The following is a 19,943-nucleotide window of genomic DNA, read 5'->3' on the forward strand; positions in this document are numbered from 1 at the left end:
ATTGAGTGTGAGAGATAAAGAGGGAGAATGAAAGAGAGAGAGGGAGAGAAAGGCAGAGTGAAGGAGAAAGATGGAAAGAGAGGAAGAGTGAAGGAGAAAGAGAGGGAGAGTGAAAGAGAGAGAAAGGGGGGACAGAGAGGGAGAGTGAAAAAATAGAGAGAGGGAGAGAGAGTGAAAGTGAAAGAGAGAGGGTGAGTAAAAGAAAAGAAAAAAGAAAGAGAGGAGTCAAAGAGAGAGAGAGGGAGAGAGACAGGGCGAGTCAAAGAGAGAGAGAGAGATGGGGGAGGGAGAGGGAGAAAGAGAGAGAGGGAGGGAGACTCAAAGAGAGAGAGAGAGAGAGAGAGAGAGGCCTTAATAGAACAACCATTTTTGTTTGGATCTAATTTCCCACGAGGAAAAGATTCACCTCTGCCTGCAAACTTGAATCAGTTATACTCAGAATTATACACTCAGTATTGAAATGGATGATTGATAAAGATAACATTTCCAAATCATACAAATATGCTTGACCAGTACACATCATTTTAGATACACAGATACCTCAGGGAAAGCCCCACAACAACAAATTTAATTTTAATAGATGCCCAATACATTTTTGCCCCTAGCAAATCCCCCTCCCAAATTTCCCCTTTGTCCAACAGCCAACAACCAATCACCATGTACTACTTCAAAGTAGGTCAGCAGAATCTAATTCACAGCCATATCTACCCTCATCACTCATGGGTGTATTTGTACTGTATGTTCGAAGAAAAAAAAAAGAGGACAGAATGTCATGAAAAGAACAATTCTCTAACTGTTAAACATGGTGGTGGATGTATCATGCATTGGGCTTGTGTTGCAACCCTTAAACACACATGGAACATTTGATGGCTAGAGAGAACAAAATTCAGAAAGCAAAAATGACACCATCTTTTACACAACCTGCCCGGGCCCAAAGCTAGAAAAAGAAGAGCTTCTGCACAGGGATAATTATCCTACAAATCCCTTCAGCATTTACAATGTAGTGCACTTACATCAACACATAAACATAATCATTGTCAAAAGAATTATAGTTTATAGAATATTAACCAACATATTCTATGAAAACTTGGTGGGTAATCGTGCAAGACTTTTATGGAGTGACTATGAATAATAAACCAGTAAATGATGGTTCTATATATATATATAACTCTGGAAAAAAAAATATTTATTTGATTGATTTGATGATCACAAGCCATAAAACCAAGCTTAACTGCTTGAATGTTTGCACCAGGAGTGGCATAAAGTTATCCAAAAGCAGTGTGTAAGACTGGTGGAGGAGAACATGCCAAGATGCATGAAAACTGTAATTAAAAACCAGGGTTATTCCACCAAATATTGATTTCTGAACTCTTAAAATGTTATGAATATGAACTCGTTTTCTTTGCATTATTTGAGGTCCGAAAGCTCTGCATCTTTTTTGTTATTTCAGCCATTTCTCATTTCCTACAAATAAATGCTCTAATTGACAATATTTTCATTTGGAATTTGGGAGAAATGTCTGTAGTTTATAGAATAAAACAACAATGTTCATTTTAGTCAAACTTATACCTATAAATAACAAAATCAGAGAAACTGATTCAGAAACTGAAGTGGTCTCTTATTTTTTTCTGAGCTGTATATATATATATATATATATATATATATATATACGAAAAAGAGAGATGATGACTGTGTCCCATCTTTACCATGCTGTCACCTACTTTCCCTCTTTATTTGAAAGCCACTATGAGGCAGAGAATATATTGCTTGACCCAGACTGCACTCTAAGCAACTGTTCATGGAGAAAATCTTTACTGATGGTTATATTTGTGTCAGTGTCCTGTTTTCCCCTTCTTTTTCTCTCTTTTCCCCTCTTTTTTTCCTTCTTTCCTCTTTTTTTTTTTAAAGGTTCTCCTCGAGTTCACCTTCCCAGCGCAAATTTAATATCGTCCGAAAGTGCACAAACATGCTCGCCATGCTGCCGTTTAGCGTATTGTTTTTTTTTCGACGCTTGCATATTGAGAAAGTGCAATTCAGCTGGAGCAGAATCAAACCATGTCAGAGCCGGGCCTGCTAATCCTCCAGAGCAGTAAATCATTTTAATTTCTTAATTCTTCCTCCCCCTGCTCCTGGCTGGCTCTCCAGGGAGATGAGAATCAGCCCTGGAGCTCGTTTTTTTTTTTTTTTTTTTTTTCGGAAGGGGGAGGACGGTCCCAGAGGATCCAGGTTATAATGCGCACCAGGATAGCGCGAGGAACATGACATATGTAACAAATTAAGTCTCCATACACACTCCCCCGCCGCACGGAATACCAATGAGCTCCGGCTACGAGCTTCACGCTGGACCGCCCCACTCCGGCTCAGCGCCACCCTTAAGTGGATTAATTGACGCTTCGCAGGAAGGCTAATAATCAACACCAACAGAACTGTGGAAGAACTTACCAGTCCACTGCTAAAGCTAATAATAAAATATTACAAAGCTACAGACCACTCGGCAAGAGTTCAGTCAAGCACAAGAACAGCAAAAAATGAAAAATAGTCAAAGTCTTAAAATCTGCTTTATATATCATCGCTGTCCAATGAAAAATCTTCAAAACAGCAACTTTACAGGAGAGAGAAAAAACCTTCTAAACTTTCAATGGAAGTCAATGAAAAAATAGAGGATTATTACAGGTCATTTTGTAGTATTTCTATTGATCTGTTCATCAAGAAATTTTGGCACAGTGTAAGGGACAATTTATCTGTTCAAATTATGTAGTAAATAATAACTTGGCAAAAATGGAGATACTTGTTTTTCATTGGACAGCGAAGAAATACAGTTCTGTGAAAAATGTGAAAAAGTTTTTCTTTTTTATCATACTTACATTTTTTCAGATTAACAAGAACATTTTAATTTGAGACAAATGTAACTATATAATAATAATGAATGAATATTGATTGAGGGAAAATTGAGGGGGAAAAAACTATTTAAAAAAGTGTTTGCCCCTAAAACCTAATAACTTGTTTATACTACCCTTCGAAAGCAACAACTGGCAACAATCAAGCATTTGCAATAACTGGCAATGAGTCTTTCTAATGTCTGTTGAGGGATTTTGGTCCACTCTTCTTTGCAGAATTATTTTAATTCAGACACATTGGAGAATTATCGAGTATAAATCTTCTGTTTAAGGTAATGCCACAGCATCTCAATCAGACTTTTTTTTGCCATTCTGAGGTGGACTTGTTTGTGTTTTTCAGATCATTGTCCTGCTGCAGAACCCAAGTACATCTGAGCTTAAGGACGGTCGAATTTTATTCATTCAGTCCAGGCCCTGAAGCAGCAAAGCAGCCCCAGATCATGACACTACCACCACCATGTTTGACCTTTTGTTATGATTTTCTATTTCTAAAATTATATGTTAATTTTATGCCAGGTGTAACTGCACACACACCTTTCAAAAAGATCCACTAACTGTACGTCCACACCGAATGCGATAAAATCACGCTTGGGGGCGTGTCTCACTCAGATGGTGGGTGTTTTCCAAATACGGCGCATACAGAAACAAGGGTTCAGCCTATCTACACAATTCCTAAACATTAAACAGTCGTACAGACTATATTATATATTTAAAATAATTTTGAATATTGTTAACTTAATGTAATAAATAATTCCTTAGATGTAATGAATATGTTTACTTAAATATAGTAAATCATCCTCTTGATTTAATAAACAGTATTTCTCTTAATTTAATAAATAATTCCCTCTGTTTTAATAAATCTTTCTGTTAATTTAATGAATAATTCTCTCAGTTTTAATAAATTGTTCTGTTAATTTAATAAAAAATTCCCTCAGTTTTAATTAAATCGTTACGCGTTTGGTGTGGACGCACGGTTATGTTTTGTCAGTCCACAGAATTTTTTTCATCATGATGTTTTGTTGGCAAATGTGAGACTGGCCTTTGTGTTTTTTTTCCTGGGAACTTTCCACTCTTACTTATTATAAAAAAATTACCACTGAGGCAAGTAAGACCTGCAGTTCTTTATATGTTGTTCTGAGTTCTTATGTAACCTTCTGGATGAGTTGTTCATGCCCTTTTAGAGTAATTTTGGTAATCCAGTCACTCCTGGGAAGGTTCACCAGTGTTCCATGTTTTCTCCATTTGTGAATAATAGCTCTCACTGTGATTTGCTGGAGACCCAAAGCTTTAGAAATTATTTTGTTACCTTTTCCAGACAAGCTATACAATCACGTGCATGTTGTGTAAAAAATACTATTTTCGAACCTAACACTCGTGTAAGTGAGAGCTCTGAGATTGACGAGTGTTATGCCTGAAGATTTTCATTGCAAGATTTAAAGATTTATGTGTCCTAAACTCTGTTTTAAAATAAACAGAGTGGAAAGCAGTCCTGGTTTCTGATTCATTTAATGGCCAATCAGTGGTCGTTACACCAGTTCACTGCTAAAGCTAATAATAAAACAATACAATGCATTGGACTACTTGTTAAGGTTTCAGTAAAACAACAAGCAAATAAAGAATAAAAGTTTTTAAAACTGTTTTAATCACATTTAGAACACCATTCTTAGCTCTGAGGTCACTTTACAGTTGCAAAACTAAATGGAACATCAGTGAAATATATACAAGAAAGAAAAATGGACACAAAAATCCTTACACAGGGTCTGAATCATTCAGCATAGTGTTTTTAAGGGTCATACCTTTTATCAAGCTGATAAAAATCAATTTAGCAGAAATATCTGTCTTTGTAAAGATGCTATAGAACAGATGAGCTGAACAGTACAAATAAATGCTTCCTATCTGATCTCTCTATAGCAGCATCTTTCAGGCCAAAACATGGGTCATTTGTCCCAGAGCAACATCAAAGAAAACTCCAATGGGAGGAACAGCATTTTGCAAACATTGTGGCAAAGGTGCTTTTAGCTTTATGCTAACTTTATAAGGTTCATTTCATTGAAAATAAATAGAGGCCATTGCTCTGCTGCACATGTAGCTTTGGCCACATTTCTGTTCTACAAAGTTACAGTAAATAAAAAAAAAATATTCTTTATATAAATTGTGAATGTGGTTATAAAGGTGGTTTTAGCTTTGTGCTAACTTTGTGAGGTTTGTTTTACTGAAAATACACGTTGTCATGTCTGGTGCTGAAAGCACGTCTGTGTCTCCCACATCCAGCTCTATCTGCGATTCTCACAGTAACAACTAAAATACCCAGAACGCACCACTCCATGACACAACACACACTCCCGATCACATGACACGTCACATGACGCCACCAGGAAGTCCCGAGTACTGATTACTCTGTGTATTTAAGGACCATGCTCACACTCACACCTCGCCGAGTATCTGTTTGGTAAATCCTACAATACAAAGCGTTTCTCTTGCCCTTGCTATCTTCCGTGTATGATCTTGTTTTTGTTTTCTACCGACTTTGATTTTTGCCTGCTCCCTTGTGTTGGATTACCGTGTATGACCTGGACTGTTTATTGTACTCTGGATTTTTGCCTACCCTGTGATACTGCCTACCCGTGTATGAACTCTGGACTGTCCTCCGGTTATGGTATGGTTTCTCTACACTGTGCATTTTTGGTACTGACCCTGTTTCTGTTGACTACCCCTGTCTACTCTATAACTTTAATAAAAGTTATTTTATTGTATCTGCACCAGTCTCATTCCTGTCTGGCCCTGACAAGATACTCGGCCGTAATGACAGAGACTGCGGATACAGAGTCTATTAAGTCTGGTTTGGCTAACCAGGGTCGGCTTTTAGGTCAGCACCAGCAAACACTCGCTGGTGTGACTCAAGCTGTTGACGAGCTAGCACGCCACCAGGTTAACCAACAGCAGCAGCTAGCCGAGATTATGAGTCACCTCCGGGGTTTGTCACCCCAGAACCCTAGCCCAGTGGTTAGCCCTGTAGCCAGCCCTAACAAAACCACTATTCCCTTTTTCACTGTGTGTAAACCCGAAGTCTATGACGGTAACACTGAGAAGTGTAATGGATTTCTGCTCCAGTGCTCCGTGTTTTTCAGCAACTCACCTCCTGCTTCTGATAAAGCTAAAATCGGGTTTATAATTTCTCGGTTGTCTGGCAAGGCTTTGGACTGGGCTACAGCTATTTGGGAGAACATTTCTGAATCCAGCTACGACACTTTTTTGTCTATTTTTCGCAGCGTTTTTGATCATACACGCTATGGGCAATCTAGTGGAGAGCTTCTGATTACCTTGAAGCAAGGTAAACTATCTGTGGCAGCCTTTGCGCTGGAGTTCCGTACGTTAGCCGCTAGCAGCGGTTGGAACGACCCTGCTCTCATCTCCATGTTTCGACACGGACTTAACCCCGAGATTCAAAGAGAACTTGCATGCAAGGACGACTCACTCACCCTGGATCAGCTGATCGCTCTGTCTATCCGTTTGGATCAGCTCCTTTCCCGTAAGCCCAAAGCTGTTAGCCACACTCCTGCGGTTCGCCCTGCACTACTCCAGTCCGGGAATCCAGTTCCGGAATTTGCGCCTGCACCCATCTCTGAACCCATGGATATCACACGATCCAGACTATCCGTCGCTGAGAGGCAGCGTCGCATGCGCCTTCACCTGTGCCTCTATTGTGGTGGTTCAGGTCATCTGAGGGCTAACTGTGAACTCCGGCCCAATTCTGCTCAAGCGTCTGCTCTGGGACAGCGCGTGGAGAGTACTCCACGCGCTAACGTGGTATGTACCCCAGTTTCTGAACTTAAAGAAAAATGTTTCATGTTGCCTGTTATTATTACCACTCCAACGGATGTGTTTTGTGTCTCAGCGCTTGTAGATTCTGGGTCGGAGGGGAACTTTATCAGCCTGGACCTGGTGGAGGAGCACGCCATACCCACGAAAGTTCTCCCCAAGTCGATCTCCATCCATGCCATCGATGGAAAGACTGTACGCTCCAAACCTGTGACCCTGCAGACTCTTCCTCTCACCCTTCAAGCCAGCGCTCTACATGTGGAACAGCTCTCTCTCTATGTGCTCCCACGCACGGAACATCCACTGGTTTTGGGAGCGCCATGGCTAAAGACACACGACCCCGTCATTTCATGGAGCCTGGGAGACATCACTGCCTGGTCTCCTTTCTGTCGTGAGAACTGTTTATCTTTAAATTCACTCTCTTTGCAATCTACCTCTGTTGAAAGCCCTAATTCTGTAGATACCCCTGCTATTCCCTCCGAGTACTATGATTTTTCTGATGTGTTTAGTAAAGCTAAAGCTACCGAGTTACCTCCGCATCGCCCCTATGATTGCTCTATTGATTTAATAGAGGGTTCTGTACTGCCCAAGGCTCGTGTGTACCCATTGTCTCGTGATGAGGAGAAGGCTATGGAAGAGTATGTTAGTGAAGCTCTTGCGCAGGGTTTCATTCGCCCATCCAAATCCCCTGTTGGTTCCGGTTTCTTCTTCGTGAAGAAGAAGGATGGGGGTTTGAGACCCTGCATAGATTACAGAGGCTTAAACGACATTACCAAAAAGTTCGCTTACCCGCTCCCGTTAATCCCAGCAGCTCTAGAACAGTTACGTAATGCCGTGTACTTCACCAAACTCGATCTCCGTAGTGCTTATAACCTCATTCGCATCAGGGAAGGTGATGAATGGAAAACAGCGTTTTCCACCACCAACGGCCATTATGAATACCTGGTCATGAGTTACGGTCTCGCTAACGCCCCAGCCATCTTCCAGTCGTTTATGAATGACATATTCCGCGATTTAATTAATCACTCCGTTGTCCTTTTTATAGACGACATCCTTATCTACTCCCCAGATCTTCACACACACATCCAGCATGTCCGCCAAGTTCTCCAGCGCTTGAGAGAACATAGCCTGTTTGCCAAAGCCGAGAAATGTGAGTTCCACACTCAAAGAGTCACATTTCTCGGCTATGTTATCAGTTCCTCCGGTGTCCTTATGGACGATGAGAAAGTAACTGCCGTTACTAATTGGCCTGTGCCCCAGACCATTAAAGAACTCCAGCGATTCCTTGGCTTCGCTAATTTTTATAGGCGGTTCATCCGTAACTTTAGCTCCATTGCTGCGCCCCTTACTGCTCTCACTAAGGGGGCTGCTAAAATCCTGAAGTGGTCAACCGAAGCGGATCGCGCTTTCAGTGAGCTGAAAGCTGCGTTCACTTCAGCCCCTGTACTTAGGCACCCTAATCCCGAGTTTCCCTTCGTAGTGGAAGTGGACGCTTCCGAATCGGGTGTTGGCGCGGTTCTCTCTCAGCGTAGTGGGTCGCCACCCAAATTGTTTCCTGTAGCCTTCTTCTCACGCAAGCTTTCCCCTGCGGAGCGTAACTATGGGATAGGGGATAGGGAACTTCTTGCTGTGAAATTAGCTCTAGAAGAATGGCGTCACTGGCTGGAGGGGTCCGTTCATCCGTTTACTGTGTATACTGATCACAAGAATTTGGAATACCTCCGCACGGCTAAACGACTTAATCCGAGACAAGCACGTTGGTCTCTTTTTTTCTCTCGATTTAACTTCTCGATCTCGTTCCGTCCTGGAAACCGTAATACTAAAGCTGATGCGCTGTCCAGGGTTTACAGCACTGGGGACAGCGCATCCCAGCCCCAGGAGGCTGAACGCATTCTTCCTCCCTCTGTTCAGATAGCAACCATTCAATGGGAGTTAGACGATCAGATTCGCCAAAGTAACGATAATCAGCCCAATTCTGAGGACTGTCCTCAGGGTAAAACGTTCGTACCCGTCCAGTTTCGAGACAGGCTCATCACCTGGGCTCATTCCGCTTTAACTTCTGGTCATCCTGGTGTCACACGCACGTTACAATTACTCTCTGCCCGTTACTGGTGGGATTCTATGCGTGCTGATGTTCACTCATTCGTTACCTCCTGCTCTGTCTGTGCGCAATGTAAAACGCCTAAAACCCTTCCAGCCGGTAAGCTACTACCTCTCCCTGTACCTGAGAGACCTTGGTCGCATATTGCTGTTGATTTTGTTACTGATCTGCCTGTATCTGAGGGTTATACTACAGTTCTCACTGTTGTTGATCGTTTCTCTAGAGGGGTTAAATTTATTCCATTCCCAGCTCTGCCTACTGCCTTCCAAACTGCTCAAGCTATTTATATGCATGTATTTAGACACTTTGGTATTCCCGAAGATATTTTGTCTGACCGTGGTCCTCAATTTACCTCTCGTGTGTGGAAGGCATTTTTTGAACATCTCGGTGTACATGTCAGTCTCACTTCTGGGTTCCACCCTACATGTAATGGTCAATGTGAGAGGGTTAATCAGGAACTCGGGAAATTCCTCCGCACATACTGCTTCAAACATCCCACTGATTGGTCACAATACCTCGTCTGGGCTGAAATTGCCCAAAACTCCCTAGTTAACACTACCTCTGGCCTCACCCCCTTTCAGTGTGTTCTGGGTTTTCAGCCTCCTCTAGCTCCTTGGACAGCGGTGTCCACTGATGTGCCGGCTGTGGATGAATGGATGAAGCGCAGTGAGCAGGTGTGGGAAGACACGCATCGTAAAGTCTCTGAGGTACTGCGCGTGTACAAGGAGCGTGCTGACAAGCACCGTGGTGACAGCCCAGACTACCAACCAGGAGATCGGGTGTGGCTTTCTACCCGGGACTTTAGGTTTGAGGGTAGTTGTAGAAAACTCCTGCCTAAGTTTATTGGTCCTCTTAAGATTTTGTCACGTATTAATGAAGTTACTTACAAGGTGGAGTTACCCCCTCAGTATCGTATTAATAATTCTTTTCATGTATCTCTCCTCAAGCCTATGGTCCCGGGTCCGCTCGCTGACGCTGCACCGGATGATGTTCCACCCGCGGCTGTGGAGGGGGAGGGGTCGTCCACGTATGCTGTCCGGGAGGTGCTGGATTCACGCAGACGTGGGGGTGTACTCCAATACCTTATCGATTGGGAGGGGTATGGTCCGGAGGAGCGTTGTTGGGTGGCTGCCAAAGACGTGCTGGACCCTGCCTTGCTCGTGGAGTTTCATGCTCGTTTTCCTGGTAAGCCTGCTCCTAGGCCCCGTGGACGTCCCAAGCGTCCTCCGACCTCCTCTGCTCCAACTCGTCGGGTTTCTCGCTCGGGTGAGCCCCGTCTGTCTGGCACCTCCGCTCCGACACCTGCACCTCCCGCTGGTACTCCCTGTCCGCCGGGTGGTCGTCGCCGGGGTCGGCCCCGATCTGCCTCCGCTCCGGTCCCTCAGGGGGAGGGTACTGTCATGTCTGGTGCTGAAAGCACGTCTGTGTCTCCCACATCCAGCTCTATCTGCGATTCTCACAGTAACAACTACAATACCCAGAACGCACCACTCCATGACACAACACACACTCCCGATCACATGACACGTCACATGACGCCACCAGGAAGTCCCGAGTACTGATTACTCTGTGTATTTAAGGACCATGCTCACACTCACACCTCGCCGAGTATCTGTTTGGTAAATCCTACAATACAAAGCGTTTCTCTTGCCCTTGCTATCTTCCGTGTATGATCTTGTTTTTGTTTTCTACCGACTTTGATTTTTGCCTGCTCCCTTGTGTTGGATTACCGTGTATGACCTGGACTGTTTATTGTACTCTGGATTTTTGCCTACCCTGTGATACTGCCTACCCGTGTATGAACTCTGGACTGTCCTCCGGTTATGGTATGGTTTCTCTACACTGTGCATTTTTGGTACTGACCCTGTTTCTGTTGACTACCCCTGTCTACTCTATAACTTTAATAAAAGTTATTTTATTGTATCTGCACCAGTCTCATTCCTGTCTGGCCCTGACACACGTAGGTCATTGCTCTGCTGTAAACCTTAGCTTAGCTTTAGTTGAGCTTTAGCAACTTTTCTGATCTACAAAATTAAATAAAACATTTTTATTTTATTTGGGCAAAATATTACAAAGCTATAGCCTCCTTGTTAAGGATTCAGTAAAACAACAACAAGAAAATAAATGTCATACATACATTTTATACACACACACACAATCCTATACAATACACATACCTATACATACATATATGAATCAATTTCGAGTATTTCATTTTTAGGCCAATTTAGAGTATCAAATTTACCTGATCTTTGTGTTTTTGGATTGTGTGAAGAAAATGGAGTCACTGGAGGGAACCCGCGCAGACACAGAGAGAAAGCGGAAACTCCACCCAGATGGGGACTTGAACCCAAGACCCCAGTGCTGGGAGGCGAATGTGCTAACCACTAATCCACCGTGCTGCACAAAACTTCAGATATAGAATGGAATGTCCAATCCTTTTGGCTACCTCTATCAGGCCTCATCTCACATTAGCCAGTGTTTAACCTTACTCACAAGATAACACCTCACAACTTATACAGGTGTCAATTTCCATGATGCCGCCCCATGCCCTTTGACATGTCACTTTATAAGAAATGATCTCGATTTAGAAACTTTATTTGTTTTTCTGTTTTTTGTTTTTTGTTTTTTTATCATGACCGTCTTTCATAATCCGTCTGTGTTCTTTATGATCACATTTTTTTAGGATCTTATAGTTTATGACCTGATGGTTAATTCATGTTGTGTGCTGGGCTGCCTAAACTTACGTTTTTTTTTTTTTTTTATGTGATTTTTGCAAATGGATTCATGCTGTAATGGACAAACATAATCAGGCATGAAATCTTTAGGCTGTAATCTGGGCCGGATTGCTCGCACGGCGTCTTGGCTCCGTATAATAATTCATCTCTCCTCAAGCTGCGGCTCCCGATAAGAAAATAATCAAAACAGAAAACCTGAGCTTTTGATTACGGAGTGTCGACTGCTGAAATATAAATATGTCAGCTTTATGAAGACGTACTGACGCTGTAACAAAGCCGAGAATTCATAATGCTTATTTGCTCGGCAAATTTTGACAAGCGCCACAATAGAGGAGTGCGGTGCAAAGGGACGTGTCGTTCAGTCGGCGGCTTCTGAGGCTCATCTATCTAATTTCCTAGACGCGAGAGGAGTGGGTGGGCGGCTCGGCGAACTCCGTTGTGTTGCGCTTTAGAAAACATTGTATTTGCTTTTATAATCATTTCCTTTCCAGCTTAAATTTATTTGCCGTTTATTGTAGGGCTTTTGTTTCATAAAAAAAACTTTGCTAATTTGCTAATTGCCTTCTTAACCTTCAAACTTTTATTAATGGATATTTTAAAAGAATCAACAGAAAATCAACATAATAGAATTTATCTTTATTCAGTGAGGTTTGTTTAAGTTTATATCTTTAACTTTGATCACATATTGTCATTTGGGAAATACTGTAAGTTCAAATACCAGTTGAATTAAAAAAAGACAAAAACTTAAATGTGAAGTTTTAAAATGGAGAAGGAAAAAATTGTCTTTGTTGAAACCATAACAGAGGAAATATATGCTTTATAGGAGCAGCTGTGTGTGTGTGTGTGTGTGTGTGAAATAGAAAGAGAGAGAGAAAGAGAGAAATAAAAAGAGAGAAAAAGATTAGTGCTGAGACAGTCAATGAGAGTTAGTTATGAGATTTAATCCATATTTCAGCATAAATAATGCTGCCTTCAATTCACTTTAGAAACTCATACTTACAATTTTGAAGCTTATAAGTAATTTTGCACAGAAACAACACAAAAACCCTGAAAAAATGATTTTATTATTATTTTGATTTTATTTAAGGATGTTTTTTTTCTAGAAACTTTTTTTTATTTTTAGTTTTTTTTTTTTTTTTTTTTTTTTTTACTCTATATGTTTTTTGTACTTTGCCTTTTTTTTATAGCTCATCAGTCTGGAAAAGGTTACAAAACCATCTATAAAGAGTTTTGAATTTAACCAAACCACAATCAGACAATCAAATGTGTACAAATGGAGGAAATTTAAGATCCCTCCAAGAACAAGATATGTAACAGTTGGCGAGGTCTTAAAGGACACCAGGGTAACTTCTAAGCAACTGAAGGCCTCTGAAGGTCTTTTTGGCTAATGCTAATGTCCATGGTCTGAAGATGTTTTAGGTCATATTAATGCAGAAATATAGAAAATCCAAAGGAGTTCACAAACTTTCAAGCACCACTGTACTTATCTTCTATGTGGAAGGGAGTAAACCATTAAAATATAGACTGTAGCTGCTGTTAAATCAGTGTTTTTTTTTGTTTGTTTTTTTTACATTGCTTGAACTTAATCTCAAAAAACTTGAGATTTCCACTGGTATATGCATGTCTCTGGTCTCTGGTGTTGTTCATAAGCACTGGTCTCGTAAATATTATATATAATATATGTGTAGGGCATGACATAAAAGCAGTTTACATTATTCCATTCCACTAAATAATGCCACTAAATACACTATTATTATTATTACTACATATTAATAAACATGAATCCCAAGCTCTGTAACAATAGGAGTTTAGGAAATTATTGATTTGCGTTAGATTATATGGATTAAATGTTGAGAGCACTCTGCTTCATTATTTTAACCAACTACCACATTTGTCTATAAACTGACTAATCCTTGAGAGCCTCTATATATTATTTATATCTCTAGCCTTTATATATATATATATTTTTTTCTAATCGATCATGTTGTGTGCCTACCATACTCATTGTTACCTTTTTTTTCATTATTATTATTATTATTATTATTATTTTGAGAGCACCAGTTTATTGTAAGTAGTTTTTTTTTTTTTTTTTGAAGGTCACGTCCCGCTGCGTCTCACGTTTTATAAATCTGTAGATGGTCCTCGCCATATTGGTTTGTTATTGCGAGCGTGTAGTTTGTTCAAACCATCATTTGGTCCACATGATGTTCCTGGTTAATGACGCTGGAGCAATAAAGCAGCTGGAAGTTTATGCCACCACGCTGAAAATGCTTCCAGCTCCTGGGCTACTCTGTTGCTCAAATCTGGTGTTTCCGAGCGCCAGTCCTGCGAGCAACGGCGCTTTGCGGTTTTACTGCTCTCCAGCACACCTGAGCCGCCTCATCGGGGGCTTGGTAATTAGCTGGAGGTAAGGAACACTTTCAGCACATGGGTCTATCAAACGCAGCATGCTCCACTGAGTGCAGCGGCGCCTGCAGTTATTGGATCCGGCGCGAGCGCTTTGGAGCCATTTTCCTGTGCCATTCGCCCTCCTGCTGTGAAGAAAAGCCACTCTGAGACCTGGACACTCTGGAGAACTTAAAGAGTAGTCGGCTATCAAATCACTCTCCAACTTCTGTTTTGATCTGTAATCACACTTCCCTAAACATCCTTCCTGTTTCCAAACTATCGGCAATCGCTTCCCATTTTAGCTTTTACTGCCTTTCTGTTGGTCTTTTCTACATACTTTTAAGATACTTTTCTACTTACTTTCACCCATAAGAGCCCAGACCTTTTTCTGAATATAGATGCCACATTAAGAATTGAATAATAGAACTTTTCATGTTTTTTTAGGGTATTTTCACATCTGTAGTTGGTTTCTATGGTTCGGAACAGTTGATGAGTTTGTTTACTTGGAGTGTTTTCTCCCTCTGTTTGGTTTGGTTTCACACAGGCACAAACCTAAACGCACAAAAATGCGCACCATATGCACACCCCCTCTAATGCGCAACTGTCACGGGTGACCCAGGCAGGGAGACGAGGAGACGGACGCAAGTGCAGGTAAGGCAAAATAAATAATATTTTAATAAATAAATAACAAGTAAACAAAGAAACAAGGAACAAGTGGCACAGGGGATCTATTTAAAGAAACAGGAAACACACTAGAATAGGAAACACCAGGGGAAGGGGCGGAGCTACAAATGAGAAACACGTGGTGGAAAACTACTGACAAGAGACACAGAGGAGCACAGGTCACGTGGGAATAATACACAGAGACATGAGACAAGACCAGGACGTGACAGCAACATGGGTCAAAAATGACCTACATTCATATTCTATGTAACTTCATGTATGGCTGAGGGTTTCTGTGATATATCTTAGCGATAAATTAATTCAGTCATTTAGAATGTAAGGTATTCCACAATTAACTTGTGTTTAATTATAGTACATGCTTATTTTATTTTTACCTTTCTTACCTTTTGAATAAAAGCCCTTTTTCTATCACTACCCCTATAGTGCACACCTGGGTCAAAAATGTATTCATTTCCTATGTTAATTCATGTAGGGCTGAGGGTTCACTTTAGCAGAAATCTTTATTTTTATTTTCCTTTATTACTTAAAGAAGAAGCTTTTGTATTTCTACATCTACATCAGGTTTTCACACACGGATCAGACACGACCCACATTTACCATTTCACAGCTCAGCACAGGGTCATTTCTGACCCATGTGTGCATTAGACGGGTAGTGATTCAAAAAGGTATTTTATTTAAAAAAGTAAGAAAGGTAAAAATAAAATAATTAAGTAATTTAAAAATGTTTATTGAGAAACTCTTTAAAATCTGAATGACTGAATTAATGTATTGCGAAAAGATATATCATAGAAACACTCCACCATACATGAAGTTCCATAGAAAATAAATGCAGGACATTTTTGACCCATATGTGCATTGGAGAGGTAACAATACCAAAAAGAATAGATTTTATTCAAAAAGTAAGAAAGGAAAAAAATAAAAAAGGATGTATGATAATCAAAAACAAGTTCATTGAAAAAAAAACTTAAATACTGAATGGCTGAATTAATTTATTTTTAAGATGTATTATAGAAACTCTCAGTCACATGAAGTTAAATAGAAAATGAATGCGGTTATTTTTAACCCATGTTGCTCATTAGAGGGGTAGTGATACAAACAGAGATTTTATTCATAAAGTAAGAAAGGTACAAATGAAATTATTCTGTATGATGATAAAAAAAAAAAGTTTATTGAGGAATACCTAAAATACTAAATGATTCAATTAATTTATTGAAAAGTTATAGAATATTACATCTCAGCCGGGTCACTTTTGACCCATGTTGTGCATCAAAGGGCTAAACGCAACAAAATGTGCACAAATGAACCATTCAAGCACATTGTCTCCTCTGATTGGTCAGAGCTGTCTAGCGTCTAGGTGGCAAAAATGTAAATATAGTGAGAAATTCTGTGTTCCAAAGCGTTGCTCCTAAAGATATTCTCATTGTTAGTCTTGTTTTATGTTAAAAGTTTCTTTTTCTCATTTTGGTTCCTCTTTCTGTTTCTTCTTCAGGGTCTTAGAACTCTTTTTTTATATCATGTTCCTTTTCAGTAGTTCTTTTTCATGCTCTTAACAGAGTTCTCATTTTAAACCACGGTTCTTCTCCACAGTTTTGTCCTGTTGCTTTTAATGGAATTCTTATTGTTGGTTTTCTTTTAATTAGCAGTTTCTCTTAAGGCTTTTAAATATTTTCTCATTTTGAGTCTCGGTTTTTCTTTCTGTTTCTTCTTCATGGTCTCAGGGAGTCTCTCATTTTGTATCTTGGTTCTTCTGCACCATTTTTTCTTTGTGCTTCTATTAATATTCTTATTCCTCAGTTTTTCCTATTGGTCCTAATTAGATTTTCATTGTTAGTTTTGTTTTATTTAGCATTTTCACATTTATTTAGTGTTTTCCTCTTGGTCATTTTCAATCTTCCGGGCCTTAGGGATTTTCTCATTTTGAATCTTGGTTCTTTGCAGTAGTTCTTACTCATGCTCTGAACAGAGTTCTCATTTTAAACCTTGGTTCCTTTCCACAGTTTTTCCTCTTGGTCCAAAAGAGATTCACATTGTTAGTCTGGTTTTAATTAGAGGTTTCTCCTTAAACTTTTAAAGACTTTCTCATTTTGAATCTTGGTTCTTTTGGTTCTCTCGGTTCTTGGTTCTTTTCAGTAGTTCTTCCTCATGCTCTGAACAAAGTTCTCTTTTTTTTTTAAACAATTTTATTTCAGATTTTTCCCCATTTCTCAATTTGGCTATCCATTTGTCCCACCGATTTGTGCATCCCCATCACCGGTGTTACCTGTGGCTCTTGGAGGATGCGGATGAGCACATGCCTCCTCCGACACGTGTGAAGACACTCACCCCTTTTTTTGAGCTGCTGCTGATGAGTCATTGCCTGAGCATTAATGAGGAGTTTCTCGTCATACTTTAATATTTTAATATTTTCTCATATTGAGTCTTGGTTCTTCTTTAGGGTTCTTCCTTATGCTCTCTGAGAGGTTTTTTCATTACTGTCTCTCTATTTGCTGTCTGCACTACATCATCCTTTATAAAAAATAGAAAATAATCAATGCGATGCAAATGAAAAGGGGGAAAGTTTTGAATGGAATAAACTCTGATGATTAACTCTGGCTCTGTTCTTTGTTTAGTTGATATTATTATTATTATTATTATTATTATTATTATTAGCGAAACTCTCGACAGACAAAATTAAGTGGGCTTGGGTTCTGACTAATATTAATTCAGTTTGAAATGATTAGTATGAGGATTCCAGAGACAGTCAGTCCAATCACTTCTGGGTGGGGAAAAGTTCATATGTAAATGTGGTGCAGTTATTGACGAGTCCTGTTTTATTAACACATGATATCTAGACTTGTTGCCCGATACACCGGTGGCCTGTTGCTGTGATAATAAAGCTGAGAAGGGAGAGTTTTACATTAAGCGGCTTCATCCTAGACCGACCTAAATCGCTGCCCGACTCGTGGAGAAACGTGGAGTCGAGGTCTATATGAGGTAATAGAATAACTTTGCACGGAAACGAAGTAAAACGGCTACTTCCTCAACTCATTAACTCCAGCCCAATTAAGTTCACTCAGTACCAACATCATCGCACCTCTTCTGCTCGCAGAGATGCTAAGATGAAAACAACAGACTAAAATGCTAATAAGGCTAATTAGCTTTTAATGAGCAGAGGTTGCGGCGCCGAGCATGCCGAGCATGAGCGTGAGAGAAAAGAGCAAAAAAAAAAAAAGAGAGAGAGAGACAGGAAGACCTTACACTCTTTCTTCACCCAGAGAGAAAGAGAAGAGAGAGAGAGAACAGAGGAACTGACACCTCACCATCACACCAGGCCAAGCCTCACCCCAGCCCCGTACCTGGAAGGGATCTAATTAAGAACTGCACCCCAGGGAGACGAGGGAAGTGATGGAACAGGGTGGAAAAGCGCCCAGCTTCAGAAAACACAGCAACTCCACTGCAAGAACAGCCTCTGCCTTTCAAAAACACCTGGAGGATTTACCTACTGCTACTGCCTTTGTGGAGGACACTGATGATCGTGACTTGTGCTTCCATATATATCTATTATCTATTTTCTGTATATGCAGGGTTCATTCATTTACAAGGTAAAATTCAAGGCCCATTTTCAAGGTTTTACAGCACCTTTTATCTGTGGTAAATAAATGATAACTGTGATATCTCAAAACTGCCATTCAGCGATAATTAATATATCGCAAAACTATTCTCCACACTTAACAGCGACTATGCTACTGAGAAAAAAAGTTACATTACATTACATTACATTTGGCAGACGCTTTTGTCCAAAGCGACTTACAATAGTCAGTGTGTTAGAGGTGTTAAGAGAGTAAGTGCTCTTTGAAGAGCTCTTACTCTCTTAACACCTCTAACACACTAACTACTTCTAACCTCATTTCCTTCTTCCCCTCCTTCACTCCTCTACGTAAGTACGTAAATTGCAGGAATTATGGATTTATTTGTGTCAGTTCCACACAGTTTCAATACCAATGTTCTTCACTGAGCATTTATACATACAGGGGTTGGACAATGAAACTGAAACACCTGTCATTTTAGTGTGGGAGTTTTGTTCATGGCTGGAGCAGCCTGGTGTCCAATCTTCATTAATTGCACATTGCACCAGTAAGAGCAGAGTGTGAAGACTCAATTAGCAGGGTAAGAGCACAGATTTACTCAAAATATTGCAATGCAAACAACATTATGGGTGACATACCAGAGTTCAAAAGAGGACAAAATGTTGGTGCACGTCTTGCTGGCGCATCTGTGACCAAGACAGCAAGTCTTTCTGATGCATCAAGAGCCACAGTATCCAGGGTAATGTCAGCACACCACCAAGAAGAAGGACAAACCACATCCAACAGGACTAACTGTGGACGCTGTAAGAGGAAGCTGTCTGAAAGGGATGTTATGGTGCGAACCCAGATAGTATCCAAAAAACATAAAACCACGGCTGATCAAATCACGGCAGAATTCAATGTGCACCTCAACTCTCCTGTTTCCACCAGAACTGTCCGTCACCTCAATAAATTATTGTGGTCTAAAACCAGGTGTTTTAGTTTCATTGTCCAACCCCTGTACATACACTCAAAATTGTTGATTTGCTCTTTGTCACACTGCATGAGATGGTATTATGTTTATATATATATAAATATATATATATATATATATATATATATATATATATATATATATATACATATACATATAGCTTTGTGCATCTTGAGTGGATTTTCTCAGTCAGTTTTATGAGGCAGAGTCACCTGGAATGTTCAGCTTTCAGTTAACAGCTGTGCTGAACTTGTAAAGTGTTAATTACTTGAATTTGTCCAAGTAATTAACCGCTAACGGTTAGCGGCTAACGCAACCTGAGAGAGCTACACTGAGGAACCCTAAGTCTTCCGGTAAGCCAGAGCAATTAGCTAGCAGTTCATCCCACGTAGCTTGTTTTAACACTTTAAACGTGCAAACGTATAGTCTGATAATACTCACCTCTGAACAGCAAAAGAGTTAGCGCTTAGCTTGATTAGCGGCTAATGCTAATGCTGCTCCAACAGTGCTATCAAAGGTTAGCAGCAGGCTACAGGCTGATAATACCAGTACTCACCTCTAAACGGCCAAGGAGTTAGTGCTTAGCATCAATTAGTGGTTAGCAGCTAATGCTAACCTAGCAGCTGCTAGAGAACTAAACTGAAACTTCTGTATAACACTGTTCTTCAGTGGAGTGTCTTTACTGCTTATGTATGACTAGTAAAATTCATACATGAGGTGCACCACAGTAAAGGGCTTACAGACAATTTTGGGGAAAAAAAAAAAAACTGTTTAAAA

Source organism: Astyanax mexicanus, chromosome 4, assembly GCF_023375975.1.
Source record: "Astyanax mexicanus isolate ESR-SI-001 chromosome 4, AstMex3_surface, whole genome shotgun sequence".
NCBI lineage: Eukaryota > Metazoa > Chordata > Actinopteri > Characiformes > Acestrorhamphidae > Astyanax > Astyanax mexicanus.